The sequence below is a fragment of the Macaca nemestrina genome, chromosome 3 (assembly GCF_043159975.1).
Source record: "Macaca nemestrina isolate mMacNem1 chromosome 3, mMacNem.hap1, whole genome shotgun sequence".
Lineage (NCBI taxonomy): Eukaryota > Metazoa > Chordata > Mammalia > Primates > Cercopithecidae > Macaca > Macaca nemestrina.
In genome coordinates, this window is record NC_092127.1 from 95,972,752 (window position 1) to 95,994,315 (window position 21,564).

Sequence of the window (21,564 nt, forward strand, 5' to 3'; positions counted from 1 at the left end):
TCACCTCAAAAATTTATCATTTATTTAGAGATTGCAGTCTGCAATAGGCCATATATGATGTGGGATTTGGACTTGAAAAAATAAAGAGCTCGACCTCATGAAGTTTACAGTCTAATGAAGGAGAACAATAAATTATGGGAATACTGGTGATAGATTTTAAAGATCCAAAATTCACAAAGGTATCTGTCCATTAAGCAAAGCTAGAAAAATAAACTTAATTAGTCTGTAGGGAAATTTAAAGAGCCACTTTGCTCTTTGTTTTCTTAGTTTTTGTTTCTCTGGTAATAATCCAAATTTTTCTATTTCAGAGTAAATATAAAGTAATTATTTATATTAGAATGTATTCGCATTTTTTCCCCCGAGACAGAGTTTTGCTCTGTACTCCAGGCTGGATTGCTGTGGTGGTGTGAACATGGCTCACTGTAGCCTTGACCTCCTGGGCTCAAGTAATCCTCTTGACTCAGCCTCCTGAGCAGGAAGGGCCATAGGCAGGTGTCACCACCATGCCCAGCTAATTTTTAAAACTGTTTTTGGAGACAGGGTCTCATCATGTTGCCCAGGCTGCTCTCAAACTCCTGGGCTCAAGTGATCCACCCACATCAGCCTCCCAAAATGCTGGGATTACAGGCATGAGCCACCACCACACCTGGTCTTTTAAGGTAAAATTTCATTTTGCATTTGGGACTCCCTCTTGTCTAATTCTCAACCTGGATACTTAAAACAACAATATTAGAAATAAATAAATATGCTCATGGTTTCAGCCATCTCAGGTATGTCATTCTATGTCTGGCAGCCTGAAAGGCGAGCAGGGTGGGAAAAGATTGGTCAATTTGCTTAAAGAGCTTAATCATAAGGAAATATACCTGGACATTTGGGGCATGACAGCTAATTGCCCTAGTTAGATCCACTCCCTCTCAGAAGGACACGGTTCAGCCTTCAACCTCACTGGGTACCGTCTGAAATGGAACACCCCAAATTTGTTGTGAGTTCTAATCTTAAGGTCTAAATGGAGGCATGACTTTGAGATACACCCTGCCAGGTTCCATACGTCTGAATGCCAAACATCATGGAGACAAGGGTTGCAATAAAGAATAGGTAAAATAAATACAAGATCACCAGCTTTTCTAATGGGAAACTGACTTGACAAAGGGAGCAATGATGGTGAATTAAGGTTTAGTGTTGAGACTCCTGGGAGTGTTGTTGGGTTGCAAGAGACATTTTACTGTTGTAAGCAGACCCTGGATTGTGATATTGGCAGCAGCAGAGTATGAGGGTGAATTTTCTCCTAATAGCACTAGTCTCCAGGCCACATTTGAAGCAGCTAGAGCATCAACATAAAAATCTCGATGCCAGAATCCTTGCAGAAAGGGGAAAAGAAATGCTAGATTCTGAAAGACTCGAGGGATCCTGCATTATTAGTTTAGAAAACAACAACAAACACAAACAAACAAACAAAACAGTATTTCAGTATTTAGCTAGTTGGAGGACATTGCCAGGAAATAAATAATCCTATTCTTCTCATTATTATTATTTTCAACAACAAACGTGTCTCAGGAAGGTTGGCCAAGAAACACGTTACAGTTTAAAATGCAATTAAGTAGATGTACTAATTGCTAAACTTCTCAGTTACTTATAATAAAAAAAAAGTTATTTATATGGTTAAGCTATATTTGTTGCCAAATTTCTCCACTCTGCTACTGGCAGTTATTCTGAATTTTAGATAGTTTTTAAAAAAATATAAATTTAATGTCTAGAGAAGGTTGGCCTGCTAGGTTGATGGGTTTGTTTGTGGTTTTAGTTTGCTTTCATGGCAATCAATATACCTTGAGTATTCAAACCAACACTGGTAGAATAGGGGATGGATAATTTAGAAATACCATGAGGTTTGCAATTCCCAAAACAGTTATAGAAATGTAAAGCATAAGTTCTACTCATGAAAATCGGAGTCTCTTTTGAAATTGTTATTTCATTTCTCCTGAAAGTTTGTGAAATTTTTTTTAGCAACTCTTAAGCTCAGGTCAGGATCACCATGGGAGTTTGAACCAGGATAAACATTTATTTCAGGTCTCCCAGAAAAGGCAAACTTGTGTTTGCTAAGAAATAGTCAGGCTCATGTCCCTTTCTGTACCTCAGGTTTCCCAAGCTTCCATTCCTGCTACTCTTATTAGCCCTGCTTAGGGCAGTTTAACAATGGGGGAATCATCATTGCCATCTGTTTTCTCTACAAGTCCAATGTAAGGTTGATTGACAAATTGGATCTCTTAGATTACACCACCATTAACATTATTCTTTTGTTCTGAAAGTTCACATTCAGCATATTGAGTGATCTTGTCATATCAATAATTAAGTACTATCTTGTGAGCCACTGGAGTTCCAATAATTCCCATATTTAAAAATTTCTTTATGTCAAAATTTATTTATTCAAGCTAGATCTCTTTCTTCCTCTCTCTTTTTCTCTCTCTAGTATAAGCACATACACTAAAATTGAACCATTTAATCCAAAAGTTCTGTTCTTGTCTATGCTTAAGGGCAAAACATGACAAAACTCCATAATCCTGACCAATTCCTCCATTATATTATGATACCAGGCAATAGATTTTACTTATAAAGTTCACAGTACAAGCTGTCCGTACAAATAATTTAATGGGAGTTAGGCATACCAACTACCTCTTATGTCATGAATAAAAGGTTAAGTTGACTTTTTCACTTTCACTGTAAGCTGGAAAAGCAATATAGCAACATACTTTTTTTTCCCCCTGGGACAAGGTCTTACTCTACTGCCCAAGCTGCAGTGCAGTGACTCAATCACAGCTCACTATAACCTTGAACCCTGGGGCTCCAACAATCCTCCCACATCAGCCTCCAGAGTACTAGGACTACAGGCATGTACCACAATACCCAGCTATTATAATTTTTATTATTTTTTTTGTAGAGATAGGGTCTCCCTATGTTGCCCAGGCTGGCTTCAATTTCCCAGGCTGATTTCAAACTCTCAACCTCAATTGATTCTCCTGCCTCAGCCTCTCAAGAGCTAGAATTACAGGCGTGAGCCACTATGCCCAGCCTAGCACACTCTTTACTAGTAATCTAAACTTGGTTTTGCTATTACTTGCTGTGTGACCTGGAACTACTTTTACAACCTCTCTGCGTATCAATCTCCTCGGCTGTAAAATGAAGCTAAACTTGCATTTATCCTCTAGGTTTGGTGTGATAAATACATGTGTACATATGTAAAATACACTTAGACAGCAGTGTATGGAACATAAGGAAAACACAATATATGTTAGCTATTGCCTTCAGCAACTACTTTATAGTGTTGAGAATCAACTCATTTCTTGCTGTCAATTAGTTATGCTTCTCAGTTTATGTACATGTTCATTTCTTTTTCATTTATTTTGTTCTAAAAATCGTAAGTCAAAAGGCAATCTAGCACACTCTTGTCCCTCAGATGGTATGTTCAAAGACCACAACATAAACTTACTAATTAAATGCTCTTTTAGGAAGTTAAATGTCACTTGGAAACCAAGTAACTCTAAAAAAAAAAAAATGCATTTCATCATGAACACGTTAAAAAATAGTACAATAACTTCAAAAGTGATCACTAAGCAAATAAAAAATAAAATGTAAACGATCTACCTAATTTAGATAGACAAATGCTTGTACATCATTTTTTTAAAAAAATTTATTTGTGAAATAAAGATACTGTTATATTTATGTCATTGGGTTTTTTGAGGATTATAAGTGTTAACTTACAGGGTGATGAGCAGTGTCACACAAATGAAAGAGCCTAATAAATGCTGGCTAGCTATTATTAGTGGTAAAGTGAAAAGTAATTATCATAGGACAGCAATAAAAAGTTCGTGAGAACAAAAATTTACTGTTTCAGAATTAAATAGTTACCAATGACTGTCAACCAGGGATAATTTTATCTTCTACCACAGCTGGGGTAGGTATTATTGACATCTAATGGGTACAGGCAGATGATGCTAAACATATTATAATGTATAGGACATCTGCCCACAACAAAAATTATATGGTTCAAATTGTCAATAGTGCCAAGACCAAGAAACTTTGTTTTAGGTAAACACATTTTTGTTTATCTCTAAAGTATTATGCCAACCATGCCTTCTTTTGAACTCTGTAGACTATTATGAATATATACACAAAAATAAAGAGAAAGTTAGGTTTTTTTCCTCTCATTAAAACTGGTAATTTGAAAAAAAAATTAAAAATTATCACTGGAAACATTTCCAAATTAGAGAGCATTTAGTCTAACTATAATATACTAATGCTAATTAAATAATAGCAAGTGAAATTTAAAATGCAAACATTTATTAGGTATTAAATGTTTAAAATTGACATTAATTTATATTTTTATTCACTAAGAAGACTAAAAACAGAATGACATATGAAGAGATGTGGATTGAAAAAGTCACCTGCTTGGGTCACTAGACGAAAGTCTCACAATTCTACATTGCTAGAGGGCTCATGTGATTGGGAATGCTATTCAAAATATTTTTAAAACTCTGTAAAATAGCCACTCAGCAACCAAATAGGACACCTTCCATGAGAAAGGATGCCAGTCAAAAGCAGTGAACAGAGTAGGTGCACACCTGCTGGACATCACTCCTATATGTAACAATTTACGGATATTAAACTTATGAATTCTGGTCAGTTCCAAATCCACCCTTCATCTTTCACTTTTCCTTTTTAATAAGGGTTTGCTTATTCATTACAATAATTTTTGAAAATTGAGGTGTTCACCTACTTCTTAATTTTAATACCAGTGTTCTTTACAGGATATTCAAGCTATTAAGGAACAAAACTGTTGCAGGAAGTCAGGGACCCCAAACAGAGGGACCAGCTGAAGCCATGGCAGAAGAACATAAATTGTGAAGATTTCTTTTTTTTTTTTTTTTCCTTTTTGTGGAGAACGGGGTCTCGCTATATTACCCAGGCAGGTCTCGAACTCCTGGGCTCAAGCTATCCTCCCGCCTCTGCCTCCCTGAGAGCTGGGATTACAGGCGTGAGCCACCGCGCCCGGCCATTCACAGATATTTATCACTTCCCCAATCAATACTCTTGTGATTTCCTATGCCTGCTTTTACTTTAATCTCTTAATCCCATCATCTTCATAAGCTGAGGATGTATGTCGCCTCAGGACCCTGTGATGATTGTGTTAACTGCACACATTGTTTGTAGAGCATGTGTGCTTGAAATATATGAAATCTGCACCTTAAGAACAGGATAACAGCGATTTTCAGGGAACAAGGGAGATAAACTTAAAGTCTGGCTGTCTGTGGGCTGGGCGGAATAGAACCAAGATATTGGGGGAAACCAGCCCCCAATATTTCATGTAGGTTCTTTTCTATTTCCCTAAGCGTCGGCCTGTCTGAGAAATAAAGGGAAAAAGTACAAAACAGAGAAATTTTAAAGCTGTGTGTCCGGGGAAGACATCACATGTTAGCAGGTTCCTGATGCCCCCCAAGCCACAAAACCAGCAAGTTTTTATTAGTGAAAATTCAAAAGGGGAGTGAGTGTACAAACAGGGTGTGGGTCACAGAGATCATATGCTTTAAGGGCAACAAAAGATCACAAGGCAGGACGTCAGGGTGAGATCACAAGGTCAGGGCAAAACTAGAATCACTAATGAACTTCTGAGAGGCAACAATGTGTTAGCAGCCCTCACTCTCGGGGCCTCCTCAGCCTCGGTATCCACTCTGGTGGCACTTGAGGAGCCCTTCAGCCTGCCACTGCACTGTGGGAGCCCCTCTCTGGGCTGGCGGAGGTGTGAAGGGAGAGGCACGGGCAGGAACCAGGGCTGTGGTGGTGCTCACAGGCCAGTGGAAGTTCCCGGGGGCACAGGCGCAGGCTCCGCAGACCCCACACTCCGAGCGGCAAGCTGGCACCGCTGACCCAGGGCCCTGAGGGGCTTACCACCAGGGCCAGCAGCTGCAGAGGTTGCGCTGGGTCCCCCAGCACTGCCAGCACTGTGCTCAAATTCTCCCCGGGCCTCAGCTGCCTCCCTGCAGGGCAGAGCTCAGGACCTGCAGCCCGCCATGCCCAAGTCCCCCACTCCACTGTGGCTCCCATGCGGTCCTGGTCTGCCTGACCAGTGCTGCTCCCTGCTCCGTGGTGCCCGGTCCTATCGACTGTCCAATGGCTGAGAAGTGCAGGCGCACCTTGGGACTGGTGGGCAGCTCCGCCTGCCGCCTGCAGCCCCTGTGTGGGATTCACCCGGTGATGCCAGCTGGGCTCCTGAGTCTGATAGGGACTTGGGGAACTTTTATGTCTAGCTAAGGGATCATAAATGTACCAATCAGCACTCTCTGTCTTGCTCAGGGTTTGTAAATACACCAATCAGTACTCTGTGTCTAGCTCTAGGTTTGTAAATACACCAATGGGTACTCTGTATCTAGCTTACCTAGTGGGGACTTGGAGAACTTTTCTGTCTAGCCCTCTGTGTCTAGTTCAAGGATTGTAAACATGCCAGTCAGCACCCTGTCAAAATGGACCAATCAGCTCTCTGTAAAATGGACCAATCAGCAGGATGTGGGTGAGGTCAGATAAGGGAATAAAAGTAGGCCACCCAAGCCAGCAGTGGCAACTGACTTGAGTCCCCTTCCACACTGTAGAAGCTTTATTCTTTTGCTCTTAACAATAAATCTTGCTGCTGCTCACTCTTTGGGTCCACACTGCCTTTAAGAGCCGTAACACTCACTGCAAAGGTCTGGAGCTTCACTGCTGACAGAGAGACCACCAACCCACCAGAAGGATGAAGCTCCAGACATGTCTGAAGGAACAAACTCCAGACACACCATCTTTAAGAACTGTAACACTCACCGCAAGGGTCCACAGCTTCATTCTTGAAGTCAGTGAGACCAAGAATCCACCAATTCCGGACACACTTCCATGTCCCACTGTGCATGCACTGTTATCATAACAGGGTTCAAGAGCAGAGAACCAGTCTGACTAGAATTCGCCAGACTGGAATTTCCTAATCCTAGCAAGCCTGGGGGCGCTGCAGGCGACTAGGGCATGTTTCATCCTTATGTACATCTGCATAAGGCAGACACTCCTAGGGTGGCCATTTTAGAGGCCCCGCCCTGGGAATGCATTCTTTTCCTGGGGCTGTTATTAATATTCCTTACTGGGAAAAGAGTTCAGCGATATTTCTCTTACCCATTTTCAGTGATAAGAGAAATATGACTCTGTCCTGTCCAGCCCATAGGCAGCCAGACTTTAAGGTTATCTCCCTTTTTCCCTGAAAATTGCTGTTATCCTGTTCTTAAGGTGCCCAGGTTTCATATTGTTCAAACACACATGCTCTACAAACAATGTGTGCAGTTAATACAATCATCACAGGGTCCTGAGGCAAGATACATGCTCAGCTTACGAAGAAGATGGGATTAAGAGATTAAAGTAAAGACAAGCATAGGAAATCTCAAGAGTATTGATTAGGGAAGTGATAAATGTCCATGAAATCTTCACAATTTATGTTCTTCTGTCATGGCTTCAGCTGGTCCCTCCGTTCAGGGTCCCTGACTTCCCACAACACAAAACAAGAATCATGGTTAAGAAAAAAAAGTAATTTCTACACAATAAATTTCAAATGGCAATTTATTTTTGCAAGTTTCTCATGATATCTTTCAAAATGAAGTTTTTGGCCAATTGGAGAGTGCTAATACTCTGACTCTGAGTTTGATCAAACAATATCGAAAGTAACAACTTACTAGATTTCAAGTAGCTGTCAATTAATAGCTTTTAAATTTAACAGAATGATAAAATACTGCATAGCAGGTATTATTTTATAGCATATATAAATATTATATATATCAGAGATTCAGTTAATGAACTTGCTTTTTCAAAACTTCTACATTTGTGTATAAAATGCATGTTGTCATATATATACTCTTTCATGCCAATATGCAAAACTTTGCATAGACATGGGTACATTTATATTTAACTTTATAAGGAGGATCTTAGATGGTTTACTACAAAAGACATACAAACTAAGTGAGAAATATGATTTTAGGCCCCAGGTGAATTTTAACATAATAAGCATTGATAATCTGAGTATCCAGCAACATACTGATATATCAATGTGAAAGATTTAGGTATCTTGGCTATACTCTAGCTCTTACCTCAAAAAACAAAGCAAAACAAAACAAAAAACCCAGACTAAAGTATTTCTAACACTTTTCTACAAGTAGAAACCAAAAAGAAATTTTGGTGTAGTCTACAAGGCACTGAAAATTTAATTAGCCAGAACATTAAAGGATCTCCATGTTCATGAAATTTTACTATGGGATAGACACATATAAGTTTAATTTTTAACCTTCTTATGCTGCAGGGTATTTTTTCATTCTAAAAACAACGGGTTTTGTTAGGAAAAGCAAATTGACCTTCTTAATTTGCTCTGTCAAGACAGTTGATTTCCCTTCTATTTGTATTATAGTGAGAAAAAGTCTGGATAGAATTGTAATCTAGAGAGACTATCTAATTTTTCAACAAAGCCTCATGGGGTGGCATTACCTTAAAATTTGGTTCTCTACAAATCTAAAATATTGATTTTGTCAGTAAGCATTTAAGGAATTGATTAAGTTCTGGGAGACTGACTCATACTAACCCAGATTGGCAAATAGGTTCGGACTCTGGTGCTGAGATCCATTTGCCATAACTACTCAGTACAGCGGGGCAGAGGGTAGTAATCTATGGTTTTGGTCTGGAAATAGAATTAATGGCACTTGTAGCATGTATTTGTCATTTATGTACTAAGCAAATAAAATAGAAATCAGCATCTAAATTACATTGCTAGTTTATTTGTTTGCAACAAATACATCTCTCTAATTCTTAGAATGCATGAGCTCACCATTCTCATGGTTTCTTATGTGATAGAGTAGGAGCAGAGTTCAAAAAGATGCATAATTTTGAAAATCATTTCAATTAAATCTGATGAATTGTGCCTGACATACTACAGAAAATACCTTCATATGTTAGCATGTCCTTGCCTTCCATGACTGGTATCTTCTCTAAGCAGTAATAGGCAAACACTGCCAAATTCCCATTGTCAAATTTATCATTAGGTCCAGTCTAACTACTCCCTTTGTTTTTGAATCACCTGTATAATGTCATGGAGTGAAAATTCAATAAAAATTTAATTATTATTGGATTCATTTACATTCTAGACTTGCTTTGAGAAGACTATAGCAAGTTATAGTAAGAATTTTTGAAATGGTCAAGAATTCTCACTTACAGCAGAACAATAAGGTTTTGATATGAATAACCTAGGGATATGTAACTCATACATTGCCAAAAGACTTTATTTGATTAGGTTTTAGGTAGCAACTTTGCTTTCTTTATTCTCAGGTCCCCTTAGGAGTAGAGAGGAGTAATTTAACTGTGTCTGTTCTTATGGTTTTATTATTTTGCACACTTTATGTTTACAGCATTTTCTTTATGAGTCTATATCTCTTGGGGTATGGAATCATATACCATTCATTATTGTATTCTTACAGCTCTTCCCACACTGACTTGCATAGAATAGCTTTAAATATATTATTTGAATAATTGAATAAGTGAAAAATGGATTAGAGAAGGATTTCAATTTTCTTGTCTTGAAGGTTGAAGCAACCGTGATTTTATATTTAAAATAATGGTACAATCGTCACAAATATTCAGATATTTTCTTGCTTTTTCCACAATTTTTCAAATTATTGCTTGGATAATAATTCAAATGGAATGGAATAAAAATGATTGACTTATTTGAAAACTTAGTATAAAGAAAAAAACAGCAGTAGATGTTGCAAAGTCAAAAATTATTAAATGGACTGTAGGCTGTTAGAAGTTAGTAGCAGACTGTGCACCAATATCAGTGTCCCAAGTCAGTGGTCACAAGAGGGTTAATTTGGATCTGTTTTATTTGGAAGTTTAGACTCATTGGAAACCCGTTATTTGCTTAGTTTCCATGTTCAGAGAAACCTTCTGCAAGTTAAACAGAGCTCCAATCAGAAAAGCAAAACCTGATGCTGTCTCAGGCCTCATTAACAGAAGCAAGAACTATCATACACAATTTAGGTCAAACGCATAGTAAAATAAATTTAAGATTTTTTCATTAAAAAAAAAACCACATCTGTGGATTGACTAGTAACAGAGCTGCCTTTCAATACAAGTTTATAAAGCTAAAGTTAAAACTCAGATTTGAGAGTAGTTCAATAATAATTGATAAATATGATACAAGGAAATATAAGCTAAATCAGGGATAAATCAGTGCCTGTTAGAGATTTTGTTTTTGTTTTTGTTTTTAAGCCAGTTATTTTTTTTTCTTACAATTCCATGCAAACTATATTGATATGGAGCAGTTTGGTTTTGAGTGATTGGCCACTATCTGCTGCTTGATGACCCATAACTATTGGGCCCATGGAAAGAGTTACAGCTTTTACTATAGAATCCAGCATCATTAACTTTTGTGATTCTGGGATCACAGGAAGATTCTTATTTCAGTTAATTCACCAGTATAACTTTTCCTTTTATTCTAAAGTCATGTACTTCATATTAGAAAATAATATATAGGTCATAGCAATAGGATGCAGTACAGAGATAATACTTTCAAATACACTAATCAACTCCCACTTTATTAATGGGTATTGGAAGCTTCTATTATTCTTTCCATTCAGGCACACTGATCTTGTGTTAAAATGAAGTGTTCACCACACGGAAAATAAAATGTATCTTTACCTCCACTTTACGTTATGCAAAACAATTAATTTCAGATGAACTTCAGATTTAAAATGTAAATGATAAAACAAGTTTCTAGAAAAAACTTATATGTAGATCTTCATAATTTTGGAGTAGGAAGCATTCTTTAAAAAAAGACAAAAAGTATTAACTGCAAACAATTTAATAGTTTGGACTACATTACAAATAAGAACTTCTGTTTATCAAAATTCACTATTTACCGGGTGAAAAGACAAACAGAAGAGATTTAAAATACATTCACTTGACAGGAGACTTTTATCCATTATATTCAAAGGGCTTCTACAAATCATGAGGGGAAAGAAGGGGGGACTATAACTTCAACAAGCACTCCATAAAAGAAAAATATCCTCAAAGCAAATAAATATACAAAATAAATCATCCAACAGAAAAGTGCAAATTAAAATCTGAATCTAATATATGTCCAGCAGTTTAAATAAAATGATGAAGACAGAAAATAACAAGTGTTGATGAAGAAATGGAAAATTGGAATGCTTTCAGTTACTACTTGAAATAGTAAAATTGGTATAAACACTTTGGGAAACTGGCAGCATTGGCTAGCGTTAATATGTGACATGCCTTATGCATACTCCTTGAGCTAGCAATTCCATTCCTAAGTATACACTCAACAAAACTACAGACATATCCAAAAAGATGTATATAGAACCCCTAATTTTAATGAGCAAAACTGTAAAAAAATCATCAACAGACGTATACAAATTCTGTCTTACTCATATAACAAAATATGTTGAGACAATCAAAATGAATGAATTTTTTCTGCAAACTTCAACATGGATGAATCTCACAATATAATGCTGAACAACAGAAAGACAAAACAGTATACACTGTATAAGTCTATTATATATAGTTTAAAATGAATCAGAACTAGTTGAATAGTGTTAACAGTCAGGATACCTTTGGGAAGATAGTAACTGGAGGGTTCATGAATGAGGAATATCGGCATGCTAGTTATGTTCTGTTTCTTGACCTGGACGATGGTCACAAGCAAATTTGTTGAGTTGTAAACTTATATGCCCTATATTATAATTGCTTCATCTTTAAAATTGTTCATTGAATAATATCTCCATATAATTTATTTTAGAAAAAATGTGTCATTTAAATAACTATCACAGCAATTTGAGTACTCAGGGCACCCTTTTAATTATAATTATTGTTTATTATATTTTAAGTTCTGGGATACATGTGCAGAACATGAAGGTTTGTTACATAGGTATACATGTGCCATGGTGGTTTGCTGCACTTATCAACCCATCATCTAGGATGTTTGTTTGTTTGTTTGTTTGTTTTTTGAGATGGAATCTCGCTCTGTTGCCCAGGCTGGAGTGCAGTGCCGTGATCTCAGCTCACTGCAAGCTCCGCCTCCCGGGTTCACACCATTCCTCTGCCTCAGCCTCCCTAGTAGATGGGACTACAGGTACCCGCCACCACGCCCGGCCAATTTTTTGTATTTTTAGTAGACCTGGGGTTTCACTGTGTTAGCTAGGATGGTCTCAATCTCCTGACCCCATGATTTGCCCACCTTGGCCTCCCAAAGTGCTGAGATTACAGGCCTGAGCCACCACACTCAGCCCCCATCATCTAGGTTTTAAGCCCTGCATGCATTAGGTATTTGTCCTAATGATCTCTCACCTCTTGCCCCCCACTGCCCGACAGGCCCAAGCGTGTGATGGTCCCCTCCCTGTGTCCATGTGTGCTTATAATGCAACTCCCTCTTATGAGTGAGAACATATGGTATTTGGTTTTCTGTTCCTGTGTTTGTTTACTGAGAATGATGGTTTCCACCTTCATCTATGTCCCTGCAAAGGGCATGAATTCATTCTTTTTTATGGCTGCATAGTATTCCATGGTATATATGTGCCATATTTTCTTTATCCAGTCTATCATTGATGGGAATTTGGATTGGTTCCAAGTCTTTGCTATTGTGAATAGTGCTGCAATAAACATCTGTGTGCATGTGTCTTTATAGTAGAATGATTTATAATCCTTTGAGTATACACCCAATAATGGAATTGCTGGGTCAAATGGTATTTCTGGTTCTAGATCCTTGAGGAATTGCCACACTGTCTTCCACAATGGTGGAACTAATTTACACTCCTACCAACAGTGTAAAAGTGTTCCTATTTCTCCACATCCTCTCCAGCACCTGTTGTTTCCTGACTTTTTAATGATCGCCATACTAACTGGCATGAGATGGTATGTCACTGTGGTTTTAATTTGCATTTTTCTAATGATCAGTGATGATGAGCTACAGAATGGGAGAAGATTTTTGCAATCTGTCCATCTGACAAAGTTCTAATACCCAGAATCTACAAGTAACTTGAACAAATTTACAAGAAAAAAACAACCCCATCAAAAAGTGCATAAAGGCTATGAACAGACACTTCTCAAAAGTGACACTTCCTTTTGATGAATGGGAATCATTCTGTATCTACTGAGACAAGCTACCTTCTCTTGTTTCCTAAACCTTCCCAAAGGCTTATTTTTGGGAAGCCGCATACATATTTGAAATATGTAACTTTGCCTTTTTGTTGTTTGACAGCATCAAAGTTCTTTTTTCTCATGAACCTAGGGTATAGTACAATACAATGAAAACTATTTCATAAAGTATGTTTAAGGAATACAAGATAATAATAACCTTCTCTTATTGTTAAATAAAAGGATGTCATGGAACAGTAGGGTTCCTTCCTGAAAATTTGAAGAAAAAATGTAAACCGGAGACAATATCTATTGCTATATAAATAGTAAAACTTCCTGCTTTCAAAGAATTGGTGTATCTTCTCAAACCCAAAAACTAAAGACCATGGGCAAAATGTCTCATTTATATAGAAATTTTTGTATTGTTTCTGGAAAGACTATAATGTACACAGCAACCAAAGCAAAATTACTCCTATATTGAAACTTTTTTTTTCAAAATATTCCAATCTATATTTAAATAAAACCATGTGAGCACTCCTGTTTCACTATATTCATTTCAAGGACACTTACAGATACACTGTGTAACAATTTTCTGCCAATATCACAGCAGGATGATACACAGCATTTTTCTTAAAGCTTTGAAACTCTTGAATGAGAGGTGGAGCACTAAGTGTAGACATTTAATGTATTAAATTTCTAAGACTTCAAAGGGAGCATAATTAAGTCAATGCTACATAATTTCTCCAAGGACAAAAAAAAAAAAAAAAAGATGCAAACAGAATTGATATGCTTATTTTTCCCCTTAGCAATTACATGACAATGCTAAGTGAGCAATTTCTTTGATAAAACTCATTATTCTGACTTTAAAGTTAATACTTTTCTTGAATATTTCAGTGACTTTCCGTGCTAACTTATAAAGTATAGAAAACAGTGAAGTTGAAAGTTCTGCTATTCCCCTCTTTTACTAGAATTTTTCCCCTCAACTTCTCCTTGTTTAAGGCTGAACTTGGTTGTGTCTCTGTCTATTGTATAATCCATGGTAAGCCATTTTCAATAAATTCTTGTAGGATCCAAAAATTCTGCACCCCTTTGACCTGCTGACAACCTATTTGACCAGTTTCAAACTCTGGGTGTCCTCTACAATCTGCAGAGGTGCAGAACATACATGGAGGAAGTTAGAGAAGAACATCAGTTAGATCTAGAGAGGCCTTTAATTTACTCAACTATATATTTGGAATTGGACAAAATATTACATATTTCATTTTTCAAATATGAAATACCATGATTTAATATTATTTCATAAAATCTATAAAAACTGGTCTTAAAAGTCCCTTATCTTTGTTGAGCTTTAATCTCTAAAAATCTGAAAGAATATTCTGGACCTTTCAACTCAAGAAAGTTAAAGGGGATCACTCTCAGATTCTCATGAAAATGTGAAAAATTGAATAGGTATATAAACCAACAACAATGAGAAAAGGAACAGAGGCCATCAGAAAAGTGTTTTGCCTAAATTACTGAAACATAAAAAGGAAGCAGTGATATTTGATCAGAGGAAGCAGTGATGTCTGGCAAAGCAGGGTGGCAGGAGCCGTAGACTAGAGACTGTCATAGGGGCAGCAGTTAAGCATCAAGACCTCTACCTGCAGAGGCATAGAAGTCTTGATAGTTGAAAAGGTCAAATAGAAGGTAGGTGTGAGATGGAGAGTTCAAAATATGAGAACATAGAGGATTCTTGTCATTCGCAGTAGTGAGGTTCTATAAAATCCTATGAACACTGTGTTTATGAACACTGAATCATTGCTCCTAGGGGAATAGTTTGGTCCCTTGTAAGCCTCTGCCTTTTTTGTATTTATATTTAAAAGCACTTTATGTAATACGCATTGCTGATTCATTAACATTGAACTCAAGGCCAACAGCACTATAACTCTTGCCTGTACACAGTTTATCTAACAGAGGTATTTTCTGTGTGATGCACATCACAGCTTTCTGGTGCTCAGGGACACTAGACCAGCACTTTAGCACCATGTTTGGGTGACATTTTAAACAGGGAAATTACCGATGAAAGCACAAAAAATTGAAAAAGGCACTAAATAAATAGATTGAGCAAAGAACACATGCTTGCCATAGAGGAGCTGAAACAAGAATGCAGAGAGCAGCTTTATTTGACCTTAATTACTAACAACTAAAGTTTTTGAGCTCTGCAAATATATGATCAGGAAAGTGCCCTGAGGATTGATTTTGGAATTACATATAAAGTTTAGTGAATAGGTGAAATTGCAAAAACTAAATCAGTTAATAAAGCAGACTGATTGTACTTAAATGTATGTTGATTCTCACATGCTGTCACATGCAAAATGTTCTTGAAAGCTGACATTTATCCCTTTTAAAAAAGTAAGAAGCATAGGATTCTCTTCTAAATAAATAGGTGAATTTTCTAGGTGAACTGGGGCAACTAATGTCGCCATGATTATCCAAGAGCAAGGTAACATAAATACACATGCAAAATCTTGTACCATCTCCAGTAAAATGACCATATCCATCTTCTATCTACTCAATCTAAATGATCAAATTACCATTATGTAATGAATTAATGCTATTGATGTTCTGAGGTAAATCATTTTTTAACTTAGGAATTTATAATTAACTACATTATTCATCAAGGGTTAAGTTAGAATGAATACATTTTCTGGACTTAAGTGAAAATAATGACAATGATTGTGGATGCTTGTCATTCACAGTAGTTAGGTTCTATAAAATTCCCACGAACACTGCATTCGTGAATGTCAAAACACTACTCCTAGGGGAAATACAGAGTTTGGTCCCTGCCAGTCTTTGGTTTTATGCATTTCTATTTAAAGGCACTTTATTTAATATTCATTGTTGATTCATTATAATTGAACTTGTGGCCAACAGCACTAAAATTCTTGCCTCTACACAGCTTATTACCACAGATGTTTTCTCCGTAAGAAAAAAAAAAAAAAAGCAAAACACTCTTCCTTCAGAAGTTACTTCAAGATATTTCCCAGCAAAGCAGGAAACTAAGCAATTGTAAGACACAGGAACCAGGAATTTGTGGATCTGACCCACTAGAATTTATCTGATTTTTAGGGATACACCAGAAACAGAGCAGGAAGTGGTGTTGGCGGGGGGGGGGGGTGCTTTGGGAGGAAAGGCTGCAGTCAGGAAATGGGGATTTTGGAGATTTGTTATTGATAACAAGAATTTAGAATTTTAGTAGCCAAAGATGAAATGAAGAGAAAAGTAAGAAAAGTAATAACTCAAACAAAAAAACCTGAAGCTGAAAACCTAAACATAATCATACCTTAATACTTTGTTGTACAGTCAACAATATTTATAGTGATAAAATACAAGCAAATTACAGATTTTCATCTTATAAAGCCAACTTTTAGTCAAGGTATGAACAATTTATTTCTGGTAACAGAATAGAAAATACATTCTTCCAACACACTCGATATAAAGATAAATCTGTGGATCATGGAAGCTAAGAGGTAGAAGAGTGGAAAAATAGTGCATGAACCTTTACAACTAGTACATTGTCTTTACAGATACTATACTGTCAACAGTAGGTGGTATGGTAATAGAAGTGTAATTGTGTTATATGAAGTTATTTAAAATTATACTATAACTAGTTATATATTGAGAGGACATGCAGGTGTGGGTGAAGTATATGAAGTAAATCATTACTTACCATATAAGAAAAGGTAGGTAAGAGATAAACTAATAAATCAACCAATAATATTTACTAGAGTAAGTAAAAATTAAAACAAAAAATTAAAGAGCTAAGAGTCATTTAATCTACTGATATGGTTGGCTGTGTTCCCACTCAAATCTCATCTTAAATTGTAGCTCCCATAGTTCCCATGTATTGTGGGAGGGACCCGGGGGAGGTAATTGAATCATGGGAGCAGTTTCCCTCATACTGTTCTCTTGGTAGTGAATCAGTCTTACGAGATCTGTTGGTTTTATAAGGGGTTTCCCCTTTGGATTGGCTCTCATTCTCTCTTGTCTGCTACCATGTAAGACGTGCCTTTCACCTTCCACCATGGTTCTGAGGCCTCCCCAGCCCCGTGGAACTCTGAGTCTGTTAAACCTCTTTTTCTTTATAAATTACCCAGTCTCAGGTATGACCTTATTAGCAGCATGAGAATGGACTAATACATCTACCAAGGGAATATCATATAGCCATTAAATATTATTAGGAACACTTCACAGGTCTCAATACAATGATCTCCTAGAAGTTACTAAGTTTAAAAATCCAAACTCAGAATTTAAACCTAGTATACAACTATTTATGTAAGAAAAATAATAAAAATGTGTGTGTGTGTGTATACTTGGAATGCCACATAAGAAACATTATTAGTCTCATAAAAAGGAACTCAGGTGTTTGAGGAACAGTGGCAGGATATTGTCCTGTTGAACGTTTTAAATTTTGAACAACGCAAATACACAGGGTATGCTAAAAGTAAATACAAATTAAATTTTAAAATTAAAAATAAATAATTAATTCTGAAAAGAATAACTGGAGGTAGGAAAACATAAAACTCTTGTTTTTAATTTTAAAACCCTCATTATAATTTGATTTTTTAATTCTGTTCATGTATCATACACACACACACACACACACACACACACACACACACGCATTCTGAATTGTTTGCCCACCATTGTTTGCTTGGATAATTCTTATTTATTTTTCAAGATTCTGGTGACACACCTTATCTGCGAAACTTGTCGTGGCCCCGGCTAAGCCCTCTGTAGGATGAGTCAGTTCTCCTACAGTATTCCAGAACACCATTGATCCATCACTATTATAGAATTTTCTTTCACATACTAGTATTTAGTTATATGCTGCCTCCTCCACTAGACTGAGTAAAACTCCAGGTCACACAGAAATGATTCCTCTTTATGTCTTCAGAATTTCAATGCACTCTTTTGAATTCAGTTCTGCCTCTCTTTTGAATGAACTGCTCCCAGCACTAATAGGGTGAGCCTATTCCCTACTCAAGAGAAACAATCCTAGAACCCATGGAGGAGGTGGGATGTGTCTGAAAACAACTAATTGAGAAACAGGAACCATCTTGCAGGTCAGAGAACAGTGTAATAGAGTGAGCTTAGGTCAGGATAGAGGTGGTGGTAGTTCACATTCTTTCTGCCATTCCTACATCACTGCTTAAGATGCCTGTGGAATAACTTGTCCACAGTTTGGAGAGATAAAATCAGTGATTATAAAAGATAAGTTACTAAAAATAATGCCGGATGAGTGGGGAAAGACAGAAGAGTCTCTAAGGAAAGATCATAGATTGTATGTGTTTGGGGACTAAGATGGAAGGGATACATTATTGTAAGTATAAAGTTCAGGGTCAAGGTTGGGGGACAAGATGAGAAGTTAGGATCATATCAGTTGAAATTGATGATCAGAAATACAAGGATGATCAACAAAAATTCCTTTAATGAAGTCTGAACTAATTCTTTCTACCTCTGAAGCAAAAATTGTCAGTTATTGGTAATGAGTCCCCTGGTAGAGCTTCATGAATTCTAACACTCTGGGATCTTAGCTTATCAATATTCTTTTTCCATTCTACAATCTCCTCTTCATCACTGGTTGCTCTCCCAATACCTGTGTAAAAAGGCTCACCTTGTTTTATCCTAAAAATGAAACAGATTTCCCTGGTTCTGATATCCATCTCATGGGATTTTTAAAAATTTTAAACCATAATTTACCCTTACTTTCATCACCAAACTTCTCAACAGGGTAGTCAACACACCTACCTCTACCCATTCCTTCCCTAGCCCTTTGCCTTCTTGCTGTATGCCTGCCTCTGTGCTTTTGTTTATGGTCTTCCTGCTGCTTAGAATGCCCTTCCCACCCTTTTCTGCCTGATCCAATCCACATGTCCTTTAATGCTCAACTCAAGAAGCACCTCCTTCAAGACGCCATCTGTAGCAAGCTCCTTCCTCAACATTTCACAGCTGTATACTTTACCTCTGGAACCAGACATGGCTGGCTCTGGAGCTCAGCGGAGATGTATGTGTTCTGCCATTACATGCATCTTATGACGTTGATACCCTTTCATTTTCCTTCTCCAACACCAGGCTATAAACTTGAGAAGAGGAATGGGATCTTTGTTGTCATTTTATCACTAGTGCCTAGCATAGTTTCTAGGATGAACTGGAAAACTAATGAACTAGTAAATCAATGTGTATTAAACTGATGAAAAACAAATAAACTACATCTCAAGCACTGACCTTTCTCCTGGTCTCCAGTCATGCATTTATAACCAACCTGTCTGGGAACCAAGGTTAAGCACACAAACTCTAGAGACAAATGTATTGGAATTAATCCCGGATCTGTCTCTTCCTAGTTGTGTCATCTTGACAACTTAAACCCTATATGCCTCAGTTTTCTTATCTACAAAACAAGGATGACGTTAGTACCAACTCAAAGGCTTTTTTATGAAGACTATGAGTCCATTTTTTAAAAAGGTCTTAGAAAAGAAAGCACTAAGTAGTAAGAAGATAGAAAGTACTATATAGGTGTTGAAACATACTTAAGACCACATGAAGAATCCACTGTTAGCTCAAATTTTACATGATCCAAATTGAACTCTCAAACATACTCCTCTGCCTTATTTGCTCATAACAACTAATGGCACCTGTTATGGGTAAAGTTGTGTCACCATTACCTCCTTCTCAAATTTATATGTTGAATTCCTAATACCCAGTACCTTAGAATATGACCTTATTTGGAGATAAGGTCTTTACAGAGGTAATCAAATTAAAATGAGGTCATTAGGGTGAACCCTCCTCCAAATGACTCACGTCCTTATAGGAAAGGGAAATTTGGATACACAAACATACAGGAAGAGAAGAAAATGTGAATAGACATTGGAAAGAGACAATTCATCTACAAGCCAAGGAGGGAGGCTTAGAACAGTTCCTTCCCTCACACCCCTCAGAATAAATAAACCTTGTCAACATCTTGATTTTAGATTTCTAGTCTCCAGAACTGTGAGATGCAAACTTTCTGTTGTTTAAGCCTATGACAGTTCTAGCAAAGAATACACTAGCATTATCTCTGCTATAATGAACTACCCAAGATGGGCAATTTATAAAGGAAAGCAGTTTAATTTTCTCACAATTCCACGTGGCTGAGGAGGCTTCAGGAAACTAACAGTCATGGTGGAAGGAGAAGCAAGCACCTTTTTCACAAGGCAACAGGAGAGAGTGACAGCGCAGGGGAACCTGCCACGTTTAAACAATCAGATCTCCTGAGAACTCCCTCACTATCATGAGAACGGCATGGGGGAAACCACTCCCATGATCCACTCACCTCCCACCAGGTCCCTCCCTCAACACATGGGGATTACCATTCAAGATGAGATTTGGGTGGGGGCACAGAGAAAAACCATATCAATACCACTTCTCTTTTGTAAATTCCTAACCCATGACACGAAGTCTAGTTCAAATATACCTGCTCAGTGAAGTTTCCTCTCATCTCCTTCAACAAAAATGACTATAGATGCTTCAACCTCATCTATTGCAATTTTAACATCCTAATTTATATTACATTCCCTGTGAACTTGTTTCCACCTTCCAGATTTGTATTTCTTGAAGGAAGGAACCAACTTCTTTAAAACTGGAAATATTTTATATTATGAAAAAAATATAGTAGTTCAATAAGATTCTCTAAGTCATTTGCTGAACTCAAAAAGTAAAATGTTTATATTTGTCTTTAAAATGCATAATGAAGTTTCCTATTAAAATGAAAAAATTGGTATTACTGACGGTTTTACACAAGTTTTACCCTTCTCAGTGATTTATATTCTGCCTTATGTTTTTTGATACCAACTATATAATGAGTGTCAAAGAACTTCTAACATGTTCCTAATTTGGAAGCTTTATAGCAGTACTTCAGGAGCTAACAGAAGCATAATAGTGAAATGAGGCAAAAAAAAAAAAAAAGTATTAAACAAATAAATTCCCTCCCAAATTTAAAATATTTTTTAAAATCCCATGTAAAAGTATGTAACGTCATGACCAGTTCTACCACTACGTAACATTAAAAACTTGAAGTAGGGCAAAAAGACTTGACAATAAACTTTTACAAGGCAATAGCAGGCATTTCAGAACATAGAAATGTTACACCAATCACTGAAAAGTCTTAATTATATTTTTACTAAATTTCAGAGCTTCTAACTAAATGAACAGATACAATTAAAAATTTGAGGATGTAGCATCATAAAATGTACAGTAGTCATCACTTTACGGAGTTTCAGACAATTATTTGTGTTGGTACAAAGTTCACAGGGAAGATATAAATCTGTATATGTTTTTGTAACAGTAATCATGTTT

At 36.9% G+C, this 21,564-nt stretch overlaps 1 protein-coding gene across 3 annotated transcripts in view; it reads right to left on the reverse strand.

The window, feature by feature from the left end:
- The window catches only part of LOC105479619 (glutamate ionotropic receptor delta type subunit 2), a 1,566,744-nt gene that overhangs the window by 717,514 nt on the left and 827,666 nt on the right, over window positions 1-21,564 (reverse strand). The gene's annotated exons all lie outside the window — the stretch shown is intronic.